This window comes from Natator depressus, chromosome 9 (genome assembly GCF_965152275.1).
Source record: "Natator depressus isolate rNatDep1 chromosome 9, rNatDep2.hap1, whole genome shotgun sequence".
Taxonomy (NCBI): Eukaryota; Metazoa; Chordata; order Testudines; family Cheloniidae; genus Natator; species Natator depressus.
The window spans coordinates 74,213,473-74,239,583 of NC_134242.1; the positions used below are offsets into that span (position 1 = coordinate 74,213,473).

At 39.3% G+C, this 26,111-nt stretch overlaps 1 long non-coding RNA gene across 1 annotated transcript in view; it reads left to right on the plus strand.

Annotated features, from left to right (window-relative positions):
• Positions 1-25,725, plus strand: part of LOC141994249 (uncharacterized) — a 124,069-nt gene extending 98,344 nt beyond the window's left edge. Inside the window, exon 3 of the long non-coding RNA XR_012641061.1 lies at positions 25,689-25,725. This is a non-coding gene — a long non-coding RNA (uncharacterized LOC141994249). The remainder of the gene's footprint in view (positions 1-25,688) is intronic.
• The last annotated feature ends 386 nt before the right edge of the window (positions 25,726-26,111 follow it).

A 26,111-nucleotide genomic window follows, 5' to 3' on the forward strand; every position in this document is an offset into this window, starting at 1 on the left:
AGATTAGGTCTGTTCATCTTAGAAAATAGATGAATACGTTGGGATATGATACAGGTTAATGAATTCATGAATGGTATGGGAAAAGTGAATAGAGAAGTGTTATTTTCCCTTTCACACAATATAAAATTCAGAGGTCACCTAATGAAACTAATACTTAGCAAGTTGAATACAAAGAAGGGGAAGTACTTTTCTACACAACACACAACTAACCTATGGATCTCATTGCCATGGGATATTGTGATGGCCAAAAATATAACTGGGTTAAAAAAAATGGAAAAGTTCATATAGGATAGGTCCATCAATGACTAATAGGCAAGATGCTCAGGGACACACCCCCATTGTTGGGGAAACCCTAAACCTCTGACTAGTAGAAGCCAGGAGTAGAAGACGGGGTGGAACACTCCATAATTGCTCTGTTCTGTACACTTCCCCTGAAGTTCTGGTATGGGTCACTATCAGAGACAGGATACTGGGAAAGACGGACCATGGTCTGACCCAGTATGGCTGCTCTTGTGTTCTTATGTTCTAAATAGTCAACTTCAATGTCAAAACCAGCAGCCACTGCCTCATTCTGAAGGCTAAAGGTCACACTATGGTGTTACCAAGCACCTGTCTTTCCAATGCAATTACAACAATCGTTTGAACCCTAGCATTTCTGGACCAGACTGTGTGCTAATTTTGGGCAGAAGCTCAAGGAAGGAGGGATTTAAGTTGTATCCTGGCTAGTTGCTGGGGAGCTCCAAAGGTCATAATGAGAGACAAAGTTTAAAAGGCATGATTCTGCCATTTATCGTGGTCAATGCTGACTGAGCCTAATTGGACCCTAGTTCTAAGGACATCTTCCATCTCTTCTTCTTGTGATATGGCCAGCTTTTCTTGCCACTAAAACATCCATAGACCATGGTGGGCAATATATAAATATCAAAGATAAAGATTGCTCATCATTAGCAATCTTCCAAACACCTGTTAAACTAGCCTTTTCAATAACCTCTAAGAAGCCTAAACAAACAAACTAGACAAGCATTTAGAAAAAGAACACTCAGGGAAGTTGATGAACTGTGGGCTCAAGTGTGGCATTACCACCGACGCCAGGACAGGGAGCAGGGAACGGCGCACAACCTGAAGGGGAATTTCTGGAGGCAATATATCTCAAGCTGGTACAATTCTCCCAGAAGCCCTAGGGAGCCCAGTGCTGCACTACCATTGAAGAGGGTACAATGCACGTTGGCACCTGAGCAGTACCATCTCTCCTGGTTCTGCCCCTTCTCATAAGCGGGTTCTGGCATTCAGGGTGGTACAAGGACAATGCTTGTGCCTAGCATCTTTGCAACTATGCAAGGGGATCCCTGAATCCTCTCTGACACACACCCCACGCCCCCGTGTAGTCCGAGAGAGGCCAAGCACATATCTGAAGGGAGACTGAGAAATGTGTCCAATCCAGTGAACGATGACCCTTTCATATTCCTTTAAATGGTCTCCAATACAGACAGACATATCCAGTGCATGAGGAGACACTAAATAAATTAAATATCATAGTTTAAATTAACAAGTGACGAAAATAATTAGGACCCAAATATATAAGATATTGATTAAATTAAATATAAATTTCTATACTCTTCTTTTTTCCCCCTACACACAGGAGATGAGGTGAGAAAAAAAAGCTTGATCCACAACCTTGCTAAACCCCTAAATAGTGACTAATTTACCATCTTCATCCTCTGAAGTGCTGTATCTCAGCTAATGTCATTGTGAATATAATGGGACTCCCTTTCTGAGACCATCTGAGCTGCCTCTTAATTGGGCAGAGAGCACTGACACTAGGGAACCAACCTTCCCCACAGCTATTTCATTTCATGGGAGATGGCTGGTAGGCAGAGCCCCAAATCTGTAACCTTTTGAGAATTATTGAAGCGCCCTTTAGGAAAATCAAATGTTAGTTCCCATGTCCAGAGTCTCTGTAGTGGTTACAGCCAAAAGGGAGAGCTAGGTTAACTGCAACAGCATATCATGCTATAAACAAGTTTTGCTCAAAAGAAAGCACCCATTCACCTTAATGGATCATAGGAAAGATTATTTGACTGTCACTCATAGAATGCATATTAAAAAAAATGCTGAATGCTGCACCATTTTTAAGGAGTATCTTGCCTTTCATAATTCTCTTTTAGTGCAGGGCTGAAGTCCCAAGTCCCCAGTAATAAAGGTGCTATTTAAAAAGTAGAAAATGCTGATTGTTGTTTTACCATTTTATCTAATGGCAACTTTAGAATTTAACACCTGTGGCTTTTTATGAATTATTCTCCAGGACTGCTTTAATGTGATCAATAATTCTGGTTTTAATAGACCATGAATATTGGCTTTTGACTTGGTGCTATTTCTTGATGATGTAATCCTAGAAATAATGATCTGCCATTAGAAGTTGGCAAATGAGAACAACAATGAGCTTCACATTCCTCATATTTCTATGGCAACAGAATTCCTGAAACTTAAAGAAGGTGGGCTAAGTCCAAGTATCTCTGATTTCATTTTGTGGCTGCTGTGGGTGCTCTCTCAGACTTACTGCTGATCAGGCTAGTGCAATTTTACAAAGAATTTATGTATAATGGACATAAATCTCTCTATACGAGCCATCTGAGAGGCAAGAAAAATGGCCTCTGTCAAGGATCTACATACAGAAATGCATTAAACAACAGCTCTCTGTAGATCAGGGGCCTCAGTTTTGAATGTATGTTTTGGGAAATAATGAAGAATAAAAGTAAAACTTTGGCAATGTATTACAACTTTCGGGGGTGGGGGGGTTGCTGGCATATTTTTATAGCCTTAAAGGATAAATGGTAATAATACATTTCTCCAACTTTTAAGCTCATCTTCCAAAGCAAAATGCAAAAAAGCTTTTTCTATGCACTACTGTACAACAGAAGTAGTTATTCATCTGGGACTTCACACCACTACTGTAACTTCCAGTTAGCAAAACATACATTAAAAGCTGCTGTATACCACTATGGGAGGCCTATTGATGACTGTGATTAATGGCTGTGCATCTAGCACTATTGCTTACATTTCTGCACACAGGTCTTAATGGTGCTATTTGTGAATTATCAATACACACTTATGCAACAGGAGAGTATCAATCAGTGGAGTATGCATTTTAGCTTGTGACTGTGTTTAATTACACCATGTCTTCTGTTTTACTAGTACGTGGACAATATTTTTCAGTGACTGACAATTGCCAAATGTTGATAAAGCTAATTTAAAAACAAAATCATAAAATGAAAGTATACTCATTCCTTTCAGTGTGTTAGTTATTACAAAGAGAAGCATGATGTTATTACAGAGTGGAGGAGCTTCTTTCCCTTCACATTTCTGTGATTCTTACTTTGTTAGACAGATCCTCATAAATTATTTTGTTGCTATAGCAATACTTTTCTGTGGGCCTGATTCTCATTTACATTAGGGTTCCTTTACATAGTTCTAGAAGTGCAAGGAGGCCTTAAAAGAGACAAAGCATATTTATTCTCACTTTAAGACCCCTTTACACTGCCAGAGTGTGTAAAGTGGCCTTAGTGTAACTGAGAATGAGGCCCTGTATGTTTAAATGAAATCTCGACTACGGAAATCAATTTTTTCCCCCAAAATCTCCTACATCAGGTAGTAGGTTTCAGTGTGAAGTCTCATCAGTATACAGCTTTGATCCCAGTTGGAGCTTTTGGGTGCTATCTAGATTAGGACCTTTGGGTGCCAACACTATCTATAGAATACGAGTCTAGGAATGTCACTTTGGTGTGTCACTCTGAAGTCTAAAATATCCGTTGAGTCAGTGTGAAGTGATGGAAACAGCTACAGGCATGGCTGAAAGCTCTTTGTTTAGAATATGACCAGGTTGAATCATCACTGGCTTTAACAGTCTGTTACCATCCAATTATTAAATTCTCAGCCATTTTAACTTTATGAATTACACACATGCAGTGCACAGCTACAGTAAGGCTATGCCAAGAGTCCTAGACCACTGTGGTATCAGAGGTTATTCAACCAGTCACCATCCTTACTCTGCAGCTAATTTGCATACAACGTCATTGGTTGTATGAGGGAGACTGCAAAAATGATGGATTACTTGACCCAACTGCCACCTGCTCAATCCACACAAATCTCCCACCAGAAATTTCCCAGACAAAAATCAACACAACCACCCCCACAAAACCACCACCAGAATGCACAATATCCCCAAACACACACAGTCACCACACACCCCTCATTCACCACCTTCAGTAATGCCCCAGCACAACCCACACATAAATCAACACAAATCTCCCAGCACACACATTTGCCCATCCTTCCTCATATTTCTCATAAAAGTAAACTTGGATAGCAAAGCTGCTGGTCCCTCACTAGCTGATAAATTAAATAAATAAATAGAATTTTTAGTCTGGGGAAATCATACATTTTGTGAAATGAACCTTAATTGCAATCAACCATGATCAATACATTCCATAAAAGTCCACTCTTTAGGAGGGAAGGCAGATGGGGGGAAATCATATGATTGGTAACTAAGTATGTTTACATAATAATTTTAAAGAAACCTGAATTGCATTTACTTACAGGCTCAACTTAATCTTACATTTCACATCACTGAAAACAATCCTTTCAGTGAAGAAGAATGCTTTAATTGCCAAATTATATATCTAATTATCCTTTTATATAATTCATAGAATCCAGGAGTTGGTCATCTGGTCTGACTCCCTGGATTGTTCTGTTAACTGGTATTAATTGTTCCTTATTTTCTTGTGTTTCTCCAGTTGAGTTTTAAATAAGCCAAGTGATGGACCTTCCACCATTTCCTTGGGAACTTTTTCACATGCTAACAAATCTCACTATCAGGAAGCTTTTTCCTGATAGTCAACCAGAATTTTCTTTCTTAATTTCATCCATTACTCTAGTTATACACCATTACCAATGTGCTAAACATTTTCTCACACTTTTTGGTGTTTACACTTTTCAAATATTTGTAGTCTGTTATCACATCCCCCTGCCAAGCTTTACATGTTTAATTCTTTTAATCTTTCCCCTTAATTCATTCCCTCCAGGCTCCTTTGTTGCTCTCCTCTGAACACTCTCCAATCTGTCAATATCTTCTTCGTCATGAGGTACACAGAAGTGAATGCAGTCTTCCAACTGTAGTCATGCCAGAGCTACAGAGAGAGAACCAATACTTCTGTCCCATGACATGAGGCCAGTGTGTATGCAAAACAAACTTGCACTGGCTTTTTTCCCCCCTGCTATATCACATGGCGTATTCATATCTCATTCGTTCCTTAATATATCTCACATGTACTGTAGGAGATACAGATGATAGTCCCAAGACACTGTGAAGGGGCCAGAACCCAGCCTGATCCTTCCCAGCTGGGAATTCCCCAGTGTAAGGAGGTTTCCCTGAGCATCTTAGCTGATCATACGCAGCACTTCAAACCCAGTATAGGTATGTGACAAGAGTGGGAGAGAGTGTGGTCAAAGCTGTCTGCATTCCATAGGCAACTGAGGAAAGTGGCCATAAATTAGGTCAACCCAGAGATTGCTGTACACTTACATTAGGAATCAGATAGGGCCTTACACAGGCCCAGGATTTTTCAAGGTAGAAATGTGGCTTAAAGGCTTTTCTCCATCCTCCCTATGTGGGCAGTGCCTCTTAAACTGCACCACTCAGGAGGTGCAGCTCAGAGGTGGGGCTGGTAAGCATAACAGAACTCAATCATCTTTATTTTTAGTATTCTAAACAATATGGGTCATGTTATAGTTAATGATGAAAATTATACACACGGGACTCCAAGCATACTCATCTAGTGCATGTAGTTAAAATACACTCTAAACTCTTTAAATGGACAGAGGTTTGGTTGAGGCATAGCCCATGCATCTATAATCAGCTCAGAGTCACTGGCCACAGACCTCACGGTGGTGATGGAGTACTTCATAGAAGGCTGAAGTCATTATGGGCTGTCGCAGCAGATGCTATGAATGATTTCACAAATACCCTGAGACTTGTATCTTGGGTTGGAGGTCAAGTACAATGTTGGTCCGTCCCTCAAGCAAAATGCTTTTATACAGGATTTGCATAGGGGCCCAGTATTTGGCCTTAAATTTCAAAAGAAATAAGAATTAAGCCTTATAATTCAAAATACAAAAATGGAGAACATTATATGTCATAAAAGATCAAATGAGGCTTTAGGGACTGTGTGACATCAAACACACCATTTGAAAAGTTGCTGTCTGAGGTAATTTCTGTGCCTTAACTGACAGACTCAATATATTAAGAACTTATAGCTTCTAAAGGGCCAGGTAATGTAGAAATTCTCTCTTATAATGACCATCATCCATGTTTATTAATTAGTTCTTCACCTCTGCCAGTTTGTCCTTTAAAATTATTCTGATTCATATGAATGTAAATTTTCCAAAAGAAACAATGCTGCTGCAATGTAAAAGACCATCCCAAATTTCCTTTGCTCACATTGCATTGTATCATCACAGCAGAAATAGTACCACAAGTGCCCTCTCCTGGTAAGATGAGACTTGATGTGTTTCTTTTACCAGCTGAGATGTAAAGAATAAGAATGAACAAACTGAGTCCCACTGCTAAAATATTCTCTCTTATTTTCAGGGAAGGGTTCCTAACTAACTACACTGGCAAAGTGAAATCATCTGTGTCATTTTTAAGCAAAATTTTCTTTTAACTGCCTGTTATTAAGATTTTTTCCGTAGGCTTGAAAACGATCTAAAATATTATGTGTGTATTCCTGAGATTCTCAAGCGGGATTTCTTGTCTAGCAGTTAGCATCAGTTTAAGCTTCCAGCAAACCTTTAGTCCTGGCACATTTGTTACCCTCTTACTTTGCTCCCCACTCCCAAATTCAGTTTTATAGTCATCGATCTTTTAGCATCCTTAATTTTAATCACTAAAGTTGCCATTTGTTTGCTTGTGTATCTTATTTTAATTCTACTGCCCGCTGCTCAGACTGAGAAATAAAAATAGGATACTCGCAGGCATTGGCTAGGGAAGAATTACTGAAGAGATTATGTGCATGGCAAAGTAAGAGTGAGCTCTGCAAAATGACTTTGATCAGACCTGGCATTGACTGCTCTCTTATGTATCTCCTTGCCATTGTTTTAACCCTAGATTTCATTTTTTGCATCAATTTTCTTGTTCAAGTGAAAAGTAAAAGAAGACCTTGTGTTCCTCTACAGGAGCTCCTGCTCACTGTGCACATGCCAACTTTGCCATCTTCATGTTTCTTCAATTTCTCATATGCCTCATGATGCAATGTCTGAAAAAAATATTCCTCATGTGGGCCTGATCCAAACCCCACTGACGTCAATTGAACGTTTCCCATTGGCTTGAATGGGCCTAAAAAAAAACAAAGGCATGTTGTTGTTAACAAAAAAAAAAAAGGCATGTTGTAGTCTGACAGCCAGGCAGTTATTCACATTATCAATTGCAAGTCATCCAAGTCCTCTCAAGCACAAAACTGGTTTGAGCCTTGGGTCTGGACAGTTTTGGCTATGGTACCTATTCCCAGCCCACAATACTGTAAGTGTGGAGTGCAGCATTGTTGACAGTTTTATCAGCTAGAGCCAGAAGTGGTTTGGGATGCCCACAAAATGGCAAAGACCCTTCAGCATTTTCATGCATGACAGGTTTGGGGCTCATGGAGCAATCTATCATTCCAAGGACAAGGAATCTGTTGGGCTGGTCTGTCCCACAGAGGATACACAGCAGTTTATAATGACAAGGGTGAGTGGAGACTCCTCTCCTTCTGCCTAGTTGCCATGTTCTCTCTCTTGTATCTGCTTACATAAACTGATCCAAGCAGACCCTCTACTATGGGGAAAATGGTGGAGAGTGGGACCAATGTCCCACTCAGAACCAGAGACTCCCCATTACCTTATATATTCTGTGAGTTTTTGCACCATACTTGGTCAACATATCAGCTGTGGTTTCAAGTGTCCACTGTTCACTATCCTGTTCTGCAGGGCATTCTAGGTGAGCACCCATGCTATGGGGGCTGAAGTAGGTACATGTCTGGTATGCTGCAGCTCAAGGATTTACACTTAAAATGGAGATAGTTGGAAATCCCCCCTTAGGCTGGGTCTACATGAAGAACTTGTGTCGGAATAGCTACATCGCTCAGGGATGTGGAAAATCCACACCCCTGAGAAATGTAGTTATGCCAACTTAACCCCCAATGTCAATGGGAGAGCTTCTCCCATTGACATAGCTACTGCCTCTCAGGAAGAGGCTGATAGGAGAAGCTCTCCTGTTGTCATAGGTAGAATTTCACTCAGCGCTGCAGCTGCACCACTGTACGTGTACACAAGCCCTTATTTGTCAAGAATTGACCTAAGGGCTAAGGGCTTGGTTGGCATCCTATAGCAGTGCTAAAGCAAGCCTGCATGTCTAGTTACAGTGGTTGAAAGTTATCTCCCAGTATGCCCCTGTGGCAGGGGTATGTTCTACCTCCCACTTACTCATTACTAACCCTTATCAATCCTCCACAGATCTGTCACCTGGCAAATGGAGTTACACCAGGAATGACAAAATTGTAATCTGACAAGAGACAGTGGTAGTTGTATGTATTCATATCAGATATATCAGCACGTTCCAAAGTAAAGGAATTAACTCATTTCTTTATTTTGCATAGAGTAATATTTCTTTCATAATTGTTCTCTAACATTAAATTCTAGGATGGAGGAACTTAGGAGCAGGACCAGCTTGTGGATGATCTTTCCCTCATGCCCTAGAACAGTGGTTCTCAACCAAGGGTACGGAGAGTTATTCCGGGGGTACATCAGCTTATCTAGATATTTGCCTAGTTTTACAACAGGCTACATAAAAAGCACTAGTGAAGTCAGAACAAACTAAAATTTCATACAGACTATGACTTGTTTATACTGCTCTATATACTATACACTGAAATTAAGTACAATATTTATATTCCAATTGATTTATTTTATAATTATATGGTAAAAATGAGAAAGTAAGCAATTTTTCAGTAATAGTGTGCAGTGACGCTTGTGTATTTTTATGTCTGATTTTGTAAGCAAGTAGTTTTTAAGTGAGGTGAAACTTGGGTGTATGCAAAACAAATCAGACTCCTGAAACGGGTACAGTAGTCTGGAAAGGTTGAGAGCCACTGCCCTAGAACAATAATTACAATACCAGATAAAGTGCTGAAAGATTGCAGAAGCAATCATTATAAATTGTTAATAAATAGAATTCAAGTTTGTGAAGCTGAGGAAGACTTTGACTTTAATTGGTTACTAAGGGCTAGATTCAGATACCATTAAGGTGCTAATCAACATGTTTAAGGGTATCGGAACCCTGTCCCTACAAAACATCTTTCCTTTCAGCAGGATGACTGTTTTCAGAAGCAAATTATCTGAAAGGCAGATTTCTCCTGTGATATCATGAAGCCATGTGAAGTTGGGGACAAAGCATGGTCCCACTGAAGATAATGGAAGTTTTGCCACTGACCTTCACACTAGGATTTGGCTGAAGGAGAATTTCTAATATACAAATACAGTACAATTTACAGTTTGTTGTGGAACATGTGTTGGGACCCTTCCATACTATGGTCAAAAAAGTAGTTACTCTGCTGCGGTTTTGAAATCACAAAACAATACGTAGCCATATATTTTGTCACTGTACATGAGGATATTGTGCAAACAATGCAGCAACAAGGAGCAAACAACCCAAACAAAAGTGAAAATGAATTAATAGAAATAGCAGCAATTTTTCTGTCAAAGTTTTCACCTGGACTACTTAGTGTCCATCCGTCCTACTCTGTGAATTTTGTACGGATAGTTGCATCACAGCTACATGATTGTTTTCATGGCAGGACTAATTATATTGCTGACATTCACTGAAACATTGAGCTGAGTTTATGCAGTACCCAGCAGAAGCAAGGCAGTCCCTCAGAATGCAGTGAGGTCTCTACTATCCACCCTATGTACACCAAAAGCTTATAAAAATTCTTTAAATCCAGTGGTGAATATATTACATAGCTCTTTAAATTCAGACAGAATGTCCTCAGTCAGTGGCAAGAGGTGACTATCAACTACAGCAGCTTTGTTAGGATCACACAAATTAGCATACATTTGAATTCCAGCCAATTTATTCATGGTATCTCCTATAGGCAAATCTATTCAGATGCATCAACTCTTTCAACTATTCCCATTTGGATAAAAGCTTCCAGCTCCTTTGCATCTGCTTTCCTAACTGACAGAGGCAGGTGTCTTAGCTTCTGCTGTATTGTTTTAACATCTTTATGTATTTTTACTTTATGCATAAAGCTGCTGATAGAACCAAATTAAGTACTGATGTCTCCCCTTTAGAAACCTGCAGGTGACTATATGCTGGGCTGGTTGGTGGCCACAGTATATTGCAGATGAATGACAGCCTCAGTCATTCTATGTAATCTCAAGGTATTAAAGGAAAAGTAGAGATGAGATCCATATTTAGGAGTTTTTCTCCTGCAGTCTTATACATGCAACTCTATCACTTTAAGGATAGATGTGCACATTTATTGATGGAAGAACAGCCTCATAAAATGGGCCATGGAGCTACACCAATTTACACCAGCTAAGGATCTGGCTCACAGAGATCAGACTGCTTTTTATCTGGTCATCATTAACATACATGAATTTTCCATACAAATATTTACAAATCTCATTCATAACTTGTATTTGTCACCTTTGAAAGACCCATTTGTGTTTGGTCAAACTTTTATCATTGCCTGTGTATTAATTATGTTCACATTCAAAAAATGGTAATTATAAATGATAAAATCTACTTGCTCCCAATATAAACTGTCTGTCATTTTCTCCATTGAAGGGATCTCTTATTTATTTCTCCATGACTCTGATGTTGGGGGGAGGCTGAATCTGTTCTTTTCCAAAAATGAGCTATCATACATCTGGCTGCTAGTAGTAGCTGTGTTATCAATGGGTCTTTTCCCAAGTCAATAACCCCCTTTGGACTGTGACCTAATGGAATCCCCAGGGGTTCTGTGGTTAGCCTAATCTTAATTATCTTGAAAAATCTATTTGTTATTTTCCTCCAAAAACTATTATCTTAGGGCATTCCTACCTCACAAACACAAAAGTTCCTATTGTAATAATTTTCCTTAATGGTTACACAAACAGAAGAGATTTTGGTCTCTCTCTAGATATCTTCCTTTTGTTCCAAATAATATCTGGTTTTAGATCCTTTTCCCATTTTTCCATAATAGGAGTCTTATTTTCTAGATCAAGCAGTAACAATTGGTTATACCACACGGAAATCAGGCCCTTTCACGTGGTTTTCCTATAACTAGTGTTTCTATCCTTGTTAATGGTCTCCTGAAACTTGGCCTTCCTTTGTAGCATTTGACAAAATGCTTCAGTTACAAAAAAGTCCAAACTGGTATATTAGTATTCCCCATGATTTCTTTGATGGTATTAATTCCAATAATTTTATCATTATGGGCTAGCTGGCTGATGGATGGATGTCCTTTTTTCCTCCCATAGGTTATATACTCAATTAGATAACCCCTACTGAAATTCTGCCACCATGTCAGGGCTGATTCCCCACTCTGGCACAATTAATACTTGCCACTCCTGGACTGTATTAAACTCCCAAGGTTACAGCTTTTCTCTGACCTTGGATTGGTAGATCGTGCCACCACCCAAGTGCAATACCCCTTTGGGAACCCAGGAAGGTACACTTGGGAATTCCTTCCTGTGGGGTACTCTCAATCCCTTTCACCCCCCGTCTCCGGAGAAGAGCTGAGAAAGAAAGAAAAAAAAATCAGCTGTTGCCATCAGCTAATTAAACACGTGCACAAACCTCTTAAGACACAAAAATCCGATTCTGTTCTTTAAAAAGGTAAATAGCTCTCTTGAGGTCCAGTTTAAAGGTTACAAGCAAAACAAAAGCACCTGAGGTTAGCACAGAGGAACCCACAAGCCATAAAGAAATAAAAGAGATTAGGTTTATCTTGTCTTCTAGACATTTCCTGATCTACTTACATATCTGGGGTTTTAGATGAGTAGTTTCTAGGTATGATACTGATGATTTTTCATACCTGGCCCAAGCTTCTCACAGCATAACTGCTCCCTGTCTGCCTCTCCCAGAGAACAACCGCAGACAGACAAAGGGGAAGTCTTTTTTCCATTTTAAAAAGTTCTAGCCTTCCCATTGGCTCTTTTGGCCAGGTGCCCACTCACTTCCCTTTACCTATGCATAGCAGTGAGACTTTTTAACCCTCTACAGGTAGAGCAATTAGAGAACAGCTACTAAGAGGGATTTTATAGCTATTGGCTGGCTGGGGATAAAAGAGAGCTATCCCCCACCCCTTCATTTATCACAAGGAGAGATACTGACTCCTTAGTTACTTCATTTGTTTGGACCACACAATTCAAATGAATCTTGCAGCTGTTTAATCATAGCTTCCTCCAGCCCTATATTTAATAGTTGAGATTTTGTATAATTAATTTTATAGCCTGACATATCACTAATCATTAATTTCTTTCAGAATGTAAGTCATAGATTGTACTGGATTGATAACCATGAGTATCATGTTGTCTGCACACAGCACAATTTCTGTTCCATGTTATCAATTGTAACCCCTATTATGCTACTATTCTGACTTTTTGTGTGTGCCAGAAATTCAAGAGGGTAAACACATGGATACAGAACAACTTTGTTTCGTTCCTCTTTATTGGTGTATACCCCAAAGAATTTCAACTGGCCAAGTACATAACTGTGAATCATAGAGATGTATCAGGCCAAGTATAATCTAATCATTAATCTGAGCTCTCATCACCTCTGAGCACTGAAAGACAGTAGTTATATTGCACAGTCTACTCTCTTCTTTTTAGTCTTAGTCCCATCTATATGGGGTTGGCTCTTCGAGTCCTTCTTGTCCATTCCAGTCTGTCTTGAAGCAGTTCCTCAGAAATTCCACAGCCAATTAAATCCCTTTGTATGACATTTAACCATCTAGTTTTGGATTTTCCAACTCTTCTCCTATGCTCCACTTCTAAATTTAACATCCTGTTTCCTATGTGTTCTTCTGATCTTCTTTTCACATGCTCAAACAATCTAAGCCTGGACTCCCTCATCTTTGCTATATTAACTGGTACCACCTTCATACTGCCCCTAATTCATTCATTCTAAACATGGTCCGTCCTTGTAACCGCAAGCATCCATCTTAACATCTTCATTTCCACTGTATGTAAAATCTGCTCCTGTCTCTTTCTCAGTGCCCAACATTTGGAGCCATACACAAATGCAGGCCTGATTACCATCGTTTCAATGTGATAGGCAGTCTCCACATGGTGCTCACGTCTCTCCAGTTAGCCCATGTCTTTTCTATTCTGCTGATGAGTTTGTCACTGAATTTCACCATTTTCCTGTACTATCAAACCTACGCACTTGAACTTCAGTTCCTTTGGTAGTGGTTGCCCCCCCGCCCCAGATTTACAGTCTCATTGTCTTCCTGCGGGGTATCATCAAATCTATAAACCATATACTTTGTTTTATTCCTGTTGATTTTCATGCCATTTCTTTCAAGTCCACCTCTCTAAGTCTTCTTCCACGTCCTCTTTTCCTCTCCCACACAAGCACTACATCATCGCAAAAAACATGCCCCAGGTGCTACTCCCTGGATGTTTTCTGCAAGTGCATCAAGAACCAACATGAACAAAAGGGGGCTTAGAGCTGAGCCTGAGGTACTCTGACTCTTACTTCATTGCACTGTCTACTCTCCACAGGTAAAATGTATACCAGCTTTCCCGTGTGAATAAGCCACTTCATCCACCAGACAAGATATACAGCAGAGTGATTCTACCAAATGCCTCATTGTACTACATAGTCACCAATGGCAAAGCAGGTTTAGATACTACAAGTTTTCATGAGACCAACAGCAAAAAACAATGCCTGCTTTTCACCCTCTTTCCTTTTCCTGGGGCTTAAAAATTTCTTTCTTGTTTCTGTGGCTGTATCATTATGATGGCAGAGCTTGGCTCTTATGGTGTTATATCATGTACAATGCTTCAGTCTTTTTTTGCAGCTGCCTTAACTTCACTTTTGCGGGTCTCTGTTTGTCATGAGAGTGGAACAGTTTCTCCCCAGGTAAAAATCAGTCTCAGTCAATACAAGACTTAAATACAAGAGGGGACTGCTTGTTCCACAGTCAGGGTCCCCATCAGCTGGTCACTGAAGTCATACAATACAACATACTCTCAAAGCACTAACATCATTTTCAAGCAGCTTAGCAGTGCATTGTGCACACTCTCTAAATTGGAACTGTGCACACAGCCACCACATTGTCTTAGAGAGAAAGTTCTTGTCCAGGGCAGTAATACAATATTGTACTTTCTAGTCCCATCTGGTAATGATAAAATTTGTAATGGAGTAAATCTACTGTCCCTATAGGCCTAAGCATGACACTAAGCATGTCACAGATGACACTAAGCTGCGGGGAGAGGTAGATACACTGAAAGATAGGGATAGGGTCCAGAGTGACCTAGACAAATTGGAGGACTGGGCCAAAAGAAATCTGATGAGGTTCAACAAGGCCAAGTGCAGAGTCCTGCATTTAGGATGAAAGAATCCCATGCACTGCTACAGACTAAGGACAGAGTGGCTAGGCAGCAGTTCTGCAGAAAAGGACCTGGGGATTACAGTGGACAAGAAGCTGGATATGAGTCAAGAGTGCGTCCTTGTTGCCAAGAAGGCTAATGGCATATTAGGCTGCATTAGTAGGAACATTGCCAGCAGATCGAGAGAAGTGGTTATTCCCATCTATTTGGCACTGGTGAGGCCGCCACATCTGGAGTACTGTGTCCAGTTTTGGGCCCCCCACTACAGAAAGGATGTGGACAAATTGGAAAGAGTCCAGCGGAGGGCAACAAAAATGATTTGGGGATTTGGGGCACAACTTATGAGGAGAGGCTGAGGGAACTGGGCTTACTTAGTCTGCAGAAGAGAAGAGTGAGGGGGAATTTGAGAACAGCCTTCAACTACCTGAAGGGGGATTCAAAAGAGGATGGAGCTCAGCTGTTCTCAGTGGTGGCAGATGACAGAACAAGGAGCAATGGTCTCAAGTTGCAGTGGGGGAGGTCTAGGTTGGATATTAGGAAAAACTATTTCACTAGGAGGGTGGTGAAGCACTGGAATGGGTTACCTAGGAAGGTGGTAACCTTAGAGGTATCTAAGGGCTTGACAAAGCCCTGGCTGGGATGATTTAGTTGGGGTTGGTCCTGCTTTGAGCAGGGGATTGGACTAGATGGCCTCCAGAGGTCTCAACCAACCCTAATCTTCTGTGATTCTAAGCAGGAATTCCCATCTTCTTGCACCTCAAACATGTCTCCTGTAATGGCCGTGAAATAAATTCCAAACAAGTGCAGACAAGCCATAAATGTTATTTTTTACCCTATAGTAGCTCTAAGAAGAAGTAAAGCAATGGGACAGACTTTGAAGATTAGTAGCAAGCCTATCTGTGAATTGGAAGTAAGGAAATCTATACAGTAAAGCAGATGATGATACATTAAGAAAACAACGGACCTAAATCTCTACTTCTCTACATAATTTTATATCTGTGACTCCACTGAAATAATGGTGTCACAATGCTGTAAAACAGATGTAACAAAGTAGAGATTCAGCATTATTTCTCACCATTATCCTACTGAATCCTGTTGCTTCAACTCCCTTTGCCCTTCTTCATATTCCTACCCCCTAGTGTTTAATACCACAGTACCCTATACATTTCCACATTTGGGTAAATCTTTCAAATATATATATATATATCTAGAGAGAGAGAGAGAGAGAGAGAGAGAGCCTTCGCTTGATTCATTTTTATATATAATTTCAAACCAATCATCAATATTATGTTTAAGTATTTTTATCTATTTAAATTTTCACGTGTGCAAAATTATAGATTTTAAGCTCTTTTAAATTTTATTTATTTCAATTCTCACAGTTGCAGGAAATTATGAGGGGTTAAACAATTATTTAATAACAGTAGATGTTCAGATTCAAAATGTACAAAGTATATATCCTTAAATCAAACTCTAGGTCTCAAACAGTATATTTCTTATTTTACCTATCTGCACATTTCAATTATTATCAATGGGCATGTGTGTGTGTGTGTGTGTGTGGTGAAATCAACGTTTACTGACATTCACTGACAAAAATCTAATCCTTCTAAGCCTACAGAGAGAGAGAGCCTCCTAAAGATAACGAGGAGTCTGCTGGCACCTTAAAGACTAACAGAATTATTTGGGCATAAGCTTTCCTGGGCTAAAAAAACCCCACTTCTCCATGCATCTGAAGAAGTGGGGTTTTTTAACCCACGAAAGCTTATGCCCAAATGCATCTGTTAGTCATTAAGGTGCCACTGGACTCCTCCTTGTTTTTGTAGATACAGACTAACATAGCTACCCCTCTGATACTTGGCTCCTAAAGATAATGATTTTACAGCACATTTATATTAACACCTTGCAGCCCAATGAATCCAGAACCTTTTGAAATCCTAACCTTATAGACATTCTATGGCCCTGATCTTGAATCAAGATCTGCTAGTATGGAGCCTGCGTGGATTCCCCTGACATCACACACTGGCAGAAGAACACATTCTACTGAAGCAAAGAGATCTCCTCTAGTGGATGTGGTCATACACTGACACCTACATACTATGGGGATATATGCAGTACAAATGCCTAATTGAAATGGATCAGGTCATTACCAGTGAATTACAACCAACTCTGGGGTGAGGAGCAGTAATTATTTAACTTGACACAGCAACACCACATTAACAGCTTTGTGCTAGAACTGAAAAATACATCATATGGTTAAAACAGAGGGAATTTAGGGAAGCAGAGTTATTAATCCCCATTGTTCAAACCAAATTCCAGAATCAAGTAACATCTCTCTTCTTATGAGCTAAGATTTTACACTAAAACGCTTCTTCTGCTCTTGCTTGCTTATGCTGAGCTATTGACTTTTCTTTGGTCCTAATCAGATGTTATTGCTTTCTCTTTATTTGGTTTTATAGCTATTTAATGAATATTCTTTCTAAAGGAAGAAACAAATCCTGAGAATTTAAAGAGCTAGAAAAACTTATTTGTGGTTGGGAGCTAGTGGTAGGTCTTTATCTTTGGTGGGTCTAGGTACCATAATGAAGTAGATCATTCAATCAGATAAAGTTCATTCTAATGCAGAATCACTTCCAGATATATCTCTAATTTTGCAGGACATTGAACCGTGGATAGTCACTAAGTTTCAGCTCTTTGCTTCATAAGTTCTCAGAGTGGAGAATCAGACAAAAGGATGTAGGAAAAAAATCATTCCAACTGCAAGTGATACCAACCTGTATAAGTGACAAGTTTGATCATTAGAGTTTAGGGTCAGAAAGTACCAAGGCTCTTTACTTCCATTGACTCCAAACATAAGCAGTTTATTTCAGTGGAAATTAGGAGCCTAAATATCTCTGAGGATCTGGGCCTAAATATTTCACTGTTTGTATCTCAGGAGAATGTTAAGTTGGAAAAGGAAATTGTATACTATGGAAAACCAAATTAACAGTAGAAACCTAAGGACACATTGGATAAAAGAAGGTGTGGAAGTAATTGAAACTGTGTAGAGTAGGAGAGATCTACTTGAAATAGTGATAAGATTCTAAGGCCCCGATCCTCCAGTAGGATCCAGGTGGGCAGACCCCTACACCCATTCATGACTCCATGAAGTCAATGGGGTTCTGCATAAGAGTGTTCCAACTGCAGGACAAAGGCCTATGTTTGAATCATCTTTGCTAGAGAACCAGTTTATCATGTATCTGGCAAGACTCCTGGGATCGCTAACTTAAACCAAGGTGGTAAAGCCTCCCAAGAGAGACCCATTTGTTTTATAGCAATCATTTATTTTACATGCATTTGAAATCAAGACTAGATTTCAGTACAAATCAAGGTTAACAAAACCACTTTTTAAATTCATTTTCATCAGCTAGGGAACAAGATGCTGAATGTTATTCTATGGAATCCTGCATCATTTTAGTGAGAGTCAAACATATTGTTCTGATTACAATGAAGTTAAGTTTTTTGAATTCTGAATGAACTCTTCCTCAAAATTTAGCTAAAGATCAGCTTCAGAACATATACAATAATTAAAATTCTTCTTTGCCAGATTTTAATGCAATATTGACATCATATAATTAATTGAATAATATCACTGGGAAAGCAGAATAAATTATCTTTTGCTGATTAGTGTCGTGTTCCTTACTTTTGGTGGGACATTGAAATGCAACAATGTTGACAGCATTAGATTTTTATTTTATTCAGTTTTATGTGGTTTTGAAAATTTTCCATCTCTTTTACATTTGAGCACTGTGTGGAACCCTGAAAAATAGCTGCAACGTTTATATTTAAATCGATAATGTCAGAGTTCTGAACTTTGCAAAGATGCTTCGCCTACTCTTGCTGTCATTAAAAGCTAAAATGTAAACATTTATAAATCATTGTGGGCCAGATTCTGCCTCTCTTATCCCATGATTCCAATGGAGCCATTCAGGGAATATGGTACAGCTCAATGTGAATATGGGTGACAAGATCTCAATAAGGGCTAAACTGTGGCATTTAGGTATAGCCTGAAGTAAGGGGTGGTGTGCAGGTGCATTGCACAGGGGCAGCACCAGAAGGCATTGTGCCTCAGAGATACTGCTCAGAAGAACAATTCCTCCTGGATTCCACTGGGGAGGGACTAATTTACAACATCCACTGTATGGAATGGAACATACTCTTCCCCACTCAGCCAGCCAGCTTCACTGACCTGGTGTCATGGATCTGCCTACCCCTTGAACCTCCCTACCCATTTGCAGTGGGGGGAGCGTGCAGCTGCTGCACAGAAACTGCACATCTCAGAGTGCCTGGAGCTGTGATCTTGGTAGCCCCACTGGAGCTATGCAAGGCAGGGGAATGCTTATCTACCACAATCCCTATTATTCCCCTGAACAGACATATTAATGTTACAGATTAAAAAATGTTTTTGGAAGACTAACCCATTCTAAAATACATACACTATAATTTCTATGAAGTAAATTCTGAGTATTAACTATCTTTTTTCATTATTGCTTTACTACTTATGTCAATAGTGACTGGAAAGCTAACATCTCTAAGTCATTTGTATTTACCAAATTAATACCTGATAAGATCTCTCTCTGTAGTCGCAAGTGTTTTTAAACAGACCTGATACTAGCTTTTTTCCTTTTTTCCCTGTAAATGGTGTCATTGGACATTAATAAAATCTGTTTTTGTGGAAGCTGCTCCTGTGTTTGTTGGTTCTTTGAATTAGAATAGCTGTTATGAATTTGACAACGGTTATCAAATCTCCCCTGCAGCAGACTGTCAAGGATATGATGGTCAAATGTTTCACATATTGCAATCAAACCATTTGTGTTTAGTTTGAAGAATTCCAAAAGAAAGCTGTCAGCTAAGAAATGAAGTCGAAGTAGCCTGAAGCTTTTGGAGCATGTTGATCCAATTATGATGATCCACTCATATCCTTCAGCTTTTTTTCAAAATCAATTTTCATTTTAGCTCAGGGGGCTTTTTTCTTTTTTGTAATGCAGAGAAACATCTGTAAGGGTATTTCAGATGTGTTGTTTCAGGAAATTTATTTTTGGTGCAAGAAAGCATTGAACTCTACAGATATTTTGTAAGTGTCATTTGTCTGCAATATACATATTGGCAATACATAATAATCTGGATCTGAATTCTAGATTTGTTTATATGTGTTCAGTCCAGCTGTTTCACCCTCAAGCAAAAGACCACAGCACACTCAGAATGGGTTAAATGGCCATCACATATGGATGTAAAGATATCTACAATGTCAGTGTTGATGGTTATGTGCCAGATTCTCAGCTGGTGTACATCCATTGTCTTCAACAGAGCTATTCCAATGTACACCAGCTACAGAGCCAACACTACATATTTAATGTAAACTCACCACAAAAAAAATGGTCAGGCATTTATTTTCATTTCTTTAATTTAAAGATCAAATTTGAAACTGCCTAAATATTACTGTTGTTCAGTTGTAACAGGGCTGTGACTGGAATGCCTTGACCTGCTACTAACTATGGTAGATTGAGAACAGAATGAGATCACATTTTGGGTGGTAATAACACAAATAATGAGCCACATCCTTCTCTCCTCACTCACATCAGTAGCCACATTGACTTTAATCAAGCAATGGAATATGCACAAGTTAGAACAGGGATTTAGCCTATGGTCATTGCATATTATTCTCACACCAGATAATATGCTATCACCATGTTGTTTTCATACGTGATATATGCCAAATATGTCATAAATTTAATTAAATGAGGAAACTTGCAAAACATCTGGATACAGAGTAAAAGCTTAGAAGCTGGATTCTAAACTTTGGAGACTACTCTTGGAAAATGCGAAATCTCCAGTGCCCAACAGACACAAGCAAAAATCCTCTACAAGTGGAAAAATTTGGGATTCTACCCATTCCGTTATCTTTGCTCATATCTTCTGCTTGATCCAGTTCTGCTTACTGTGCCACAGACATCTAAAAAACCCCAACTCTATAATACTTGGGATTTGATTCTCTTCTGATCTGCATCAGTGTAAATCTGGAGTAACTCTACTGAAGTTGGTGGATTTGCAAAGGTGAAAAAAAAGTGCAAACTTCAGGAGATTCAGGGTGTCAGAGTTAAATATCTATCAAAATATCATGGACACACTCACTGCTAACTAAATCTGTATTATGAACAAACTTAAAGCCAATGCTGCCTAGTGAAAACCCCATAACCTATTTGGTGGCTATCAGAATGAAACCATTCAAACTGGCAATAATCTCAGAAATAATCTACACACTGAGCAAACTGCCATTCTTTTGCCCCTTAGTTATACATAAACAGATAATGAAACTGTTCAGACGATACCTGTAGAAGGACACAAATCTCTTGGATCAGCAGTAAGGCACATTAGACTCTTAAAGTTCTAGGGAGAAGTGAAGTTTCACAATATACACTAATATCCCACTTTTGATTTACTAAAGACCATGGTGGTTCATTCCACATGGCACTGGTTAGCTTTCTCTACAGCTTGTCTTCAAGATACGTTCAAAGCAAAATTCTGCTGCCTAAGGGTTCTAGTGAGGGAAGATGACAGGAAGTTTCCTCTCTCCATGTATTGGCAAGATAGGATTTCAAACCTAGTGCTTAGGAAAAGCCCATTACAGCCTAGGCAAGTGCATTATGACCGAAGGGTCTGCTATCTGGATCAGGTGCCCAACCACCCATGCATATACTGTGGTCAGCTGGAGATACTAAGAGAGGGGAGCATGTTGCTCCTTTAGAAATGAGTTAGGAATATTTCTGAGCCCATTCATTCCCTGAGCCATCCCTACTGTGTTCTGGCAGAAAAATATAGACTCCCCTGCCTCACCATAATGCACCCAGGCCTAGGAACTTATAGGACACTCATCATTGTGATATGTGAACATGCAAAGTTCCAAATTTTTCAGCAACAGGCTTGGTTAAATCAAGATATTGATGTCAATAAAGTTGTTCTAGATTTCCTGTGGTATAACATAGAACAGAATCTGGTATAACACAGAACAGACACTTAGACCTTGTCTGCACAGGAGGGGTTGGTACACACTAACTGGGGGTTGTGTGCATTGAAATGCTCTGCATACACATGGCACAAAACCCTTAAAGTGTAGCCATGCCACAGTTAAAGCATAATCTGTAATACACTTTGGAAGTGAACATGCTTAGCTTTGTGCAGACATGCACGTCTGTTGACTCCACTGTTTGCAGGATTGGGGGACAAAGTGCAAGGAGTCTGGAAAAATTACAAAACTGCAAATAGTACAACCAAGAGGAAGGGTGACAAATCTGAAGGGTACGTATATTCTTTAATATTTATGCCATGCTTTGAAAATAGAGAGCACTATGAGCTCAATTGCACCATAATAAGAGAGGGTTGTGGGGCCACACTACCTCAGCAGAAGCACTGGGCATGCCCACTGCTTCATTCTTGCCTCTTCCCTACCCTTCCTGGCCCTTTAGAAGTAGGGAGTTAGTAGCAGCAAGGAGTCCTTGCACTCCCAGAACGTAACAGCTACAACTCTGAGAGGTCTTTAAATGAACTGTGCAAGTGAGGCGATGCTCCTCACAGAGCAGAATATAAAGATTGATCAGATGGTGTTCAGGAAAGTTAGAGAAGTCTCTTAGATGGAACAGAAATGCCTCGTAGCTGAAGTTGCATACCTTACATCGATTCCCCCCCAGTGTAGACCAAGGCTAAGAGTATGAATTAGTAATTACTCTAGTCAACAGAGCAGTCTTGCCATCCTTATTAAGGCAAAACTCCTATTAACTTGCCTGAGAGTCTTGAGTGTTCTCTAAGGGTCTTGATCCTGCAAACACATGTGCAGATAAGGTCCTCTGATTTGGAACCACATTTTTGCTCCTTCAGCAATTGGTGTAATGAAGCAGTTTTATACTGTTTAGATGCACAACTACCCAACTGTACTAGTAAATCAAGTACTTAGGTATTCAAGTGATATAAAATGCACTTGCCATTGTTTGCAGACGGGTGCAAAACAGTAGTCACAAAACCAGAGGGTAAGTGATGGGTCTTTTGAAAATCAGGATCCAAATGTTTTCAATCTATCAGAAGAAAGTGAAACTAATGAGGCTGATTGTTGGGATAGTTTTAAAATAAGGTGATTGTTATGGTAACCTCTTGTTGATGGTCCTACCATATCTGCCCTGCTGAGCTGTTTCTGTCCATGAACATTGCATTGGAAGGAACGTTACATCAAGGAGAACCAGACAAATCCATCAGCATCTATCTAGATGTACTTGTAACATTCAAGAGCAGTCAGACAATTGAGTAAAAGGCTCAAAACGAACCACATTGAGGGGTCTTCCTTAAAATACTGTAAGAGTTTTTAACACTATCAGAAAGTGCTATAAACTGACAACGCTAGAGCCTGAAAGTCCCTATTTAGTCTCTAAACATACTTATGCAGTGACAGCTTTAAGCTTACCTCATCTTGTTCAGCAAATGCATCTCTCAGTGTCAACCCTGTTCTTAATAGGCCACTCTCAGTGTCAGAAGGTTGCTCGGTTCCTATGTACCTTCTGAAAGTGTCAACTAATCTAAATTGTACCAGTGGATTCCATGTTAGGGGGACATATCCACTAAGAACTGGACTGAGACCACCAACTCATTTGAAAAAGACCTCTAACCTTTTGTTGGGTGATAACTTTCAGGCACTCCTGACCTGGCCTAGGTTCATACCAGTGACAAAGAGGTAGAGGACTCTATATCTCATCAATAACCCTCAAGTTATCCTGTCCTCCCAATGGGCTTCAGTGTTAATAAAAATCATAGAAAACATTTCATACATAAAATAGGTGAAGAGCGATATCGGTGGAACTCAGGGTCTGATGCTCCCTTAAGGGAGACTTTATACCACTCTGTTGCTGAATAAAATAAAAACAATGCCCAGATATTTCAGACATATGTAGAGCATTGTCAGCATGGAAGAAACAGGTCCAGTCTCTCTAGACACTAACATTTTACAAGGGGTAAATGAGGCAAAATGAATACAGATTATGATCTTGAACTGAGAAAAATACCAGCCAAAAATTCCAGCTGCCAATATGTTATGTCAGGTAAGACAAAACCTACTGAATTTAAATTAAAAGCCTATGTTAGCAATTACTGATTCATTTGAAAAACGATGACGTAGTAGGAAAACTTCAGCAAAGTGACAATGATTTCTATCAGCTGAGGATCTGGCCCTAAGCTTTGTGTTTTAAATTTGAGCAGGGAATAACTGAAGTAACATTTTGAGTATGTATGTTGCTATCTTTTTAAAGGGAAGAAAAAAAGATTTCTAGTCCCTTACCCTGCCATGATCCTTCAAGTTTTCTGCTTTGCGCACAAACCATGTATCAAATTTATGCATAAAAAAACCTAAATTTTTTAGAATTGTGTTCAGTTGTTTAAATTTCAGACTTGAGTATATGAAAGGCCTTTTTTTTTTTACTAGATCTGTTGCTCAGGGGCAAATACATAAAGATGATACATTTCAAAACTGATGCTTCTGACTTAAAGTTTAGCAGAGCCATCACTCATGTCATACATGCCAACTCTGGTGGAATTTGGCATAGCTGTTTAAATTTTAACAAGGGATAAATTAAATGAACCTTTACCTAAGATGTGCTGCTGAGGACAGAATGCCTAGGGTTAGGGTACAGATGCTAATGTATCAAGAACTGTTAAGCTCTCAGCTCCACATTAAAATACCAGTGTCACATAGGATCAGTCCCTACAAATCTGCCAAGAATGATACCATTTGGATCAAACAATAACATTTTAGTTGGGCTGCACAGATACTGTTTGACTCTCATGCATTTTCCTGGATGAATTACAAAAGCAGGATTTAGAGATTCTTTCGGGAATTAAATGCTCAGAACTATTGGCTGTCAAGCTTGAAAATATGTTAGATCTGCATCTCTCTACAATTGTCTTAACTTTCTTGGAACTGAGCCCAGCTATTAGCAGGAGGTAAATAAGACAAAACTTGACAACACTGTACATTGTGGGGCAAAGTGTTGAAGGATGAGTTTTAGATGTAAACAGCTAATGGATTTCTTAGAATTTCCATATTTGATTTGAAGCGTAGAACATTTTTGAAGCAGGTTCACCTCACTTGCTCTCTCAAAATTCAAAAGATGTTTTGTTCATTTCAGTTTTTCAGGAACCGGGCGTAGTGTTTGTTGCAAATGTGCTTTTAATGTACAGTATTATAATAGCTTGAGATTGGTGGAATTCAGTTCAGCTCTTGGCATGAGTTGTCACCAATGAAATGTAAACTCCTCAGTGTTACACAAGTTTAAGTCTCCATTATAATTTCAAAGTACATTCACATTATTTTCTCAGCTTTTGCTCTGGAATCTAATACATATTATGTCAGTCTTAAGGAGTCGATACAAACAAGAAGTCAAAACAAAGAAACTGTTGTGGTTCTGGCTAGCTATGAAGATGTTTGGGGGGTTTGTTTTGTTTTTGCTTATTTATTTACAAGCTTGTTTGGGTAATTTGCTTCTGTTCTATTTCCCCACCTATCCTTTTCAAAACTATACCCCAGTCTCCTGTGCTATTCCTTTACTTATTAGGATTAAGGCGCCCAGAGGCATAATGATGGTTTCAGCAAAGAATCTGAAGTTTGTGAACTTGCAACTCATATTGCAGTGAATGTATTGTATATCTGCCATATAACTGGCTTTAAAATGCTCATTTGGGTATTTATGATGAAGCACAACACAAGACAAAGTAACATCACCTAATCTAATACAAATTAAAGCCCCTGTTCCACAATGCACTTAAAACACAATCCTAACTTCAACCATGTGAGTAGTCCCCATCTAAGTGAATGGGAATTTTCACATCCTTGAAAAGTTAAGTATGTGTTTCAATACCTTGCTAAATCAAAGGCCTAACAGTATAAACAAAGACTGAAATAACATTATTCCTGAGTTTCTATTTTATCATTTAAGCAGATGCACTCTGTCTTTCTCTCCCCTTTCTTGGTGATAATAATGGTATTTTTCCTGTAGGCTATGGATCTGCCTCTATATGCTGGAAGCACAGCGGAGTTTGCCAGCCCTTTCCACCTCCAGTGCAACCTGATTATCTCTTCAGAGGATTTGAGCTGAGTTTTTTGTGAACCCTGATCTGATTTTTTATTTTTGCATTGAAATCATGCAAAAATTGCTTTCTCACGCAGCGTCAACATCAAACCAGGAGAAAACTGGTGGTTTTCAATGAATTTCACTTTGGGGTTTGGAGTTTGTGTCTTAAATTCAAATTAAACTTGGGGTGGGTGGTGGTGCTAACATATATATATTGAATCTAAATACAATATTCACAAGGCCCCCTTTGAAAAAGTACCACTGAATTTCACTCAGCTGTGAGGTCAGTTTTCAAATTCTCCCTCATTCTGTCACTAGTAAACTAATCACTGTGTAGTAATAAGCAAA